General features: G+C 33.5%; 1 pseudogene; it reads right to left on the minus strand.

Moving 5' to 3' along the window:
• Nucleotides 1-1,615: 1,615 nt before the first annotated feature.
• On the minus strand, nucleotides 1,616-6,168 carry LOC133815343 (uncharacterized; annotated as a pseudogene).
• Nucleotides 6,169-6,622: the final 454 nt, after the last annotated feature.

Here is a 6,622-nt window from a genome sequence, read left to right on the forward strand (position 1 = left end):
AGTTTACATTATAATTTCATAACAGTGAATAAAGAAAAGAGATTGTGAGTAGAAATCTTGTTGTTATTCCTATGAGTGCCAATATGATGCATATTCATTAAAAAGAAAAAAATAATATACTAATCTGGCACTTCATTTTTAGACCAAGTTACAAATACCAAATTGATTCTCATAGATTGACCAACCAACACAAGTGGGTGCTGCCCCAACTTATTTTTTTCATTATACTGAAAAGATGGGAATCAAAAACACTAAAGACCGATTTACTAGAAAAATGATAAAAATAAAAATAAAAACCTTGTTAATTTATATACTTATTTATTTGTATGGAATGTGTATCATTATTTATTGATTATTTCCTTTATAGATTAGATTGATCAACACTCTTTAACCCCAATGACCCCAAATGACCATTCTCAACATGGGAAAATTCATTTCTTATCTTCTCCTGAAAAAAAAGCTCAAAAATTGTTATTGTTAAATACAAAGTTTGTAATAAAGATCAGACCAGGCTACAAAAACAGTGCCAGTCCTTGAGGTTTTGCTAGGAGTAGAGTCCTTATTGGTCTATGATTAATAGAGGGGTCTGCTACTCATTTTTCAGCTCTTTTGTTTTGCTTCATCAAACTCAATTTGCTCTTGTTTTTCTTTCTTTCTTTTTCTTTTTGCTTGAGCAAAACATGCATGAGAGTTAATAACCATTTATATATATATATTACCTTTATTTGTTATATTCAAAGGTATCATGTAGAGTTATTAATGACCGAATATTACTTTTGTATTCCACAAATACTCTACATGGCTATCTATCTAAATGGAATTTTAACAAATTTGACCATATATTATAAACAAGGTAGCAGACAAAAGTGAAAGAAAAAAAATGAATAAACTTATACAGTACACAAATAGCAAACATTCAAACTTAGAATTAGAGCATTGATCTCTTTCATATTTATAGAATACCAATAAAGCAACAACAAATGACATGATAACACCAGTTATATACACATATCAAGAAAAATGCTCTATATGTGCATGTTAAAATTCTCATCCAATTCACACAAACTATGTATTATGGTTGATTCTAAAATATATTCATAAGAACAATACATCTGTTCTGTTCAAAATTTCCAGGTATGCTTAAAAATATCTATATTGTACGTGTCTTCAAAATCAATATTTTCTTTAAGTTCTATTCGGTTTCAAATGAATTTTAATGTTATGCCATGGATGTTGGCTAACCCTCAATGGCAATTGTTACTTTGTTAGAATAAAATCTTGTCAATTTCTTTATATAGACCATATACTTCTTGGATTTGCAAGGTCAAAATATTACTCAGCTAAAATATTACATTAATAGATGAATGAAGTAAGGGTAGAGACTCTTACCATAAAATGCTCTCCACTTGCAAATGTAAAAGCCAATTAAAATTGTCCCACAAGTTAATCCAATAAGAATAGCTATAATTATCACTGCTCTCTTCACCTTAAGATCAACTCTTGCTTTTCCTAAATAAATTTTTGGAGCAAGAAAAGAAAATATTAATGAATTAAAATAGAAGGAAAGGAATTTGAACTTGATAAGGAACTAAAATTTTCAACCTGTAATCTGTACCTATTTCTGAAGGTGACAGTCGAACAAAGAGGAGAGATTAAACACTAATTTTGGAAATTGATGGTGAGACAGATGATATAGCATAGAGAGTACCAGTTGTTTTTCAAGAATGACCTCTCTCTTGTGTCCAACACTGCAGTCTGTAAAGAAAAAAAAATAATCAGTGGAAATAAATCAATCACAACAATCGGGGAATAGAAAATGCATAATATAAAGGTGAATACAGCAAGGTCAATCTCTATTAAATATATCTTTGATTGTATATTTAGGAAGGCACCACTAATCAGTAAATAACTAACTTCATGAGCTTTAACAGCAATTCAATCTACAACTTCTCATTCGGTTTTGAGCACAGGAAACCAATTATTATGAAAATAAAGAACCAAAGATAAATTGCATCTAGAGATGAATCTATAACCACCAAGGAATGTGTAAGCTCATTAAAATGCTAGTAAATTAGAAAATAGGTTCAGAAGCTGATAAGAACTTGACCTGATACCACCACCACCAGCTGCTCCATTGGTATATAATGCTGTAACGTCTCTAGTAAATTGGACTGCATGTTCTTTCAGCTCAAATAATCCATCCATACGCAACCTTACATCATTACTAGCGGTTGAAGATGAAGCGTCATCACCAATGCTAGTTGCTTTCAGACTATCGACGCCAGCTATACAAGAAAATACAGAACTGTTGATGCCAGGCAATATTTCTTCCAACCATGATCTAACCTAATAAAACATCAAAAATAGATTAATACAATGTAAACACTCAAAAATTCATTTTTATCCCTCATTTGAATAGTCTTATTATATAATAAATAAATAGTCGTGGCAAAATCTTAAAACTTATCCACCAGGAATTCTGCAGCCTTTGCACGTTTAACACATTCATATCCTCCATAAGATATCTCACCCCATCCTTTCCAACCACAGTGCTGAAAATTTTGACAACAGCACATTAGTATAACCACAGACCAAGGAACAAAAAAGGGTTTTCAATACATTGCAAAAATATGGTTAATGTTAACTGTTGATGGAAAGAAAGGAGAGGGGAAGATCACATGTCACGGGAGAAATATATGCTTAAATAGTGAAGGCAAACACTATGATAAAAGGTTAACTCCTTCCTGATAGCATAATCTTAGGGAATATGACGCTGGCTAAGATGGTAAAAAAAACAATAGCTTGAGCACTTCAAATGACTTAAATTTAAACAAGCACAGAGACATTCCAAACATGTAGGCCAATGATGCAATAAATGTAACCAATTACACTGGATATGGTATTAGTGCTAAATTAACCAAGAATCGATTGCATTGACTGACACCAACAATCCTTATTTTATAAGAACACAGGCTATAAGTACCACCAAAGGATAACGATCTTGGAACTTATGAGCAGTCTTTGACCAAAGCAAGCGATAAAAGATAAGAGTGGCTCCCATATTTGCATAGACTATTGAAATCAAGGTATTTCAATGGTAGCAATAGAAAGATGAGCTCTCTTTAGTGATTAAATATGCACCAGAGCTCCAAATAAAACTTTCAAGCACAAGCATGGTACACGGAGAGAATAAACCTCCATTTGCTGCTTATGTATTACATAATGAATCAGCCAGAAACATTAAAAGCATCACCTTTGAAATCAATTGCAGGAGTTTTTCAGGGATCGAACTAGCAGAGGATTTTGCTGCAACACAAAGAACCTTGCAACTTGACAAGGGAGAGAATGAAACATTCTGAAGATCTGTAATCTGCATTCAAGGACAAATAGATAACGAACACAAACTTACCACATCAGGGGTGACATAGCTACTAGGGTCCCCAATATCGTACAGAAGTTGTTGAGCACAAGTACAAAAATTTAAGACCCCACACCACTATGTTCTGCCTTTGCCACGCTTACTCTTCCATCAAAACTTATTTCAGCATAAGGATGTGATAAATCAAGGAGCTGAGACATAGACATGTCTCGATATTTGTCACCTAAAAGAAACAAATACATAGCACTGTGACCATATATATTTATATAAGAAGCGTTGTTGTATAAACAATGACAAAAAAGAAGAAGCTACACTTTTGCCTTCAAAGCCCCCTTTTTTAACGTTGATTAAACTAAATTTACAAGTCACATGGATGCATGAAGTATCCCCCAGTAAGTTGACAACCACACTCCAGAAGATGGCCAGCCAGAGACCCCTGCGCTAGAAGTTATAAATTGTCCCAGTTCCAACCCAATTCATATATCTATTCATACAACAGAAGAATCCTTTAGAAATTATCTTGTCTAAATCAAACCACGACACAATTAGTAAAGCAAAATTCTAGTTATGTTGCTCACAATCAAGAGATGTGATGAAACTTTTAGGTAAAATTACCCATTCAATGATCTCACTACCCAATATTACAACCTTTCCAATAACAGTTTTACACAGATGGATAAGAAAGGAAGAAACATTGCTGCTTTTTATATTTTTATAAAGCAAACCTTTTTTTTTACTTGGAAAACTTGGAAATATCTTAAGAGTAATTAATTTTGTATGAGAATAAACAAAATGCATACCATTGGTGCCAAAAATAAGGCAGCATCTGCAACACGAGAAGTTATTACTACATTAGGTTGGTGCTTTTCCAAACATTCAACAATGGGAGCTGCTCCAAGATATATGCTAATACCCTTCATCAATCATACTAAAAAGGTAAGGTCCAACATCTCAAAAGACCACATAAAGTTGATAATACTATAAATTGCTAATGGGTCACAATCTTAATTTACAGCAAATAGATATTTCATGACCAATTTGCAAAAGGGTACCACAGACTAGTACAACTAACATTTTACAGTGAAAGAAACAGGCACAATTATATCTAACTTTAGAGATGCAAATATTATTTACTAATCAAAGTTATAATTAGAGGTAGTAGAACCTTACACCTTCCATGCTATGTGATTTCTCATGAGGTGATCTCGAACCTACATAGACAACAAAATGTAAATTTTGTTAAGATATATAGTACTTATTGTTATCCAATTAAAATAAAGACATAATTAAATCATAAAACATTCCTTGATTTAATTGAATGTTGTGTAGCACTTAGTGTTCATAAATTCTTCAACGTATTATCTGCAATTCACCAAGTACCTCCTAAAAGTGACTCGAAATACCTGCTTTGCCAACAGAAACCTCATAAGCAACACCAACAGATACATTCAGTTCCAGGCTGCAGGCTACTGGCTATTTCTACAAATTTTTCCTGTGCACCAGATGGATCCACTGCCCAGAAAAGGAAACTATAGTAAGAACATTTATCTATAAGACTAATTAAAAAAACCAAGTTTACTTATTGCATAGAATTTCATTTTGTACTCTTACTTGCACCCATGTTTGTGATTATGCAAACTCCCTTTTCCATAGCTATAGGTAAAATCACACGAATCCAATATGAAACTACACAATCATTGCAAGAAACCAGCAGGAGACATTTAGGATTATCATACAAGTCAATAAGTGTTAATACAAATACAATACAACTGTGGAAACATAAAAGGTCCAAAAGAAAGGAGTTTACTAATAAACAGGTTCTCCTGCAGTAGTTCGTAATTTCTCTCACTTTCACAATTTATTGTTGTCAGTCATTAAGATTCATTGATTATTCCAAAATCTCAAAACTCCAAAATAATGACCAAATAATGGGTGTTCATAGCATTGCAAAGAGATATAAGCTTCAAGTGACCATGTATAGTAGAGGAAACCAGAGTAAACATTAAAAAAGATTGTAGTCTTCATTTATATGTTTCCTATGAAATGTAACAATCAAGTTTCAAGAACAGATAAAACTTATACAAGAAAAACACATCATAACCATTAAAAGCAACAGAGACTTACTCCTTGAATCGTAACCATCACCTCCTGACACCATAACCTGATACCGATCAGCAAGGGTGCGTTCTGCTAGGCATTCAAGTACAAGATAATTAAGTTCTTTCACTCTTTGACAGTCGAACAAATAGATCTTGTCCGCTGGAAGGAAATTGTCGAATATCATAAAGATCTCCAAACCAGACGACACAGCCACTGCCTTCACCTCTGATATTTGAGTTTGTATAAGTCGTACAAGAACAATTGCTCAGACATTTAGCCCTAGATTCCCGTAGATTCATACTCTTGTTCACCCATGTCTGTTGAGCATCCAGTAATTTCCAACAAGAAAATTTCAAAAAGAAGTGATAATTTGGTTAGTTTTTCATTCTTTTCCAGCAACCAAACAGCTGTTAAAACCAAAATACTCCAAGAAAGTAAAGAAAAGAATAAAGTACATGCTGTTTCCGAGACTCTTTGTCCAGTGCCTTCTTTCGTTGTTCCTCATATTCTTCTTCTTCTTCTTCCATCTTCTTCCTTTTCATCTCCATGGCCTCGAGCCAGGCCTTCTCCCTCTCCTCGAACTCCTTCCTCTCCCTCTCGGACCTCTCCGCATCTTCCTTCTCTATCAAGTGTACCTGACTCGTCAAATTGACCACGCCATTCTCCAATTCACCATTGCCACTGCACATTTGTTGAGCTCTACACTAAGAGTGATTTGGGCAAAGATAGAGGAGAGTGATTTGGGCAAGATAAAGGAGAACACGAGAGAGAAGTAGAAAAAAAATAAAGATATATTTTTAGTTTCCCTCTAAATAAATTCACTCACCCGCCAACACTATAACTCATTTTATATCCCATTCACGTGTTGCCCAATATAATACACTACCATAATGCTTTTTTATTAGTATTATAATCATGTGTTATGGAAATGGGTATTTGGTGTAGTGGCGGTAAATATCCTTTTTTTTCATTAATACCAGTAAATATATACAGAGAAATGTGTGTTTGTTGTTTTGATGAGATCTCTTTTGTACCCAGTATATGCTAGCTGTAAAAGTCTTTTGTCATACATATATAAAAGAAAGACAACAAAATATTGGGATGATTGTTGATAACTTCGTAGATTTTTTTTAGGGTTTTTTG

Source organism: Humulus lupulus, chromosome 2 (genome assembly GCF_963169125.1).
Source record: "Humulus lupulus chromosome 2, drHumLupu1.1, whole genome shotgun sequence".
In the NCBI taxonomy this organism is placed as follows: domain Eukaryota; kingdom Viridiplantae; phylum Streptophyta; class Magnoliopsida; order Rosales; family Cannabaceae; genus Humulus; species Humulus lupulus.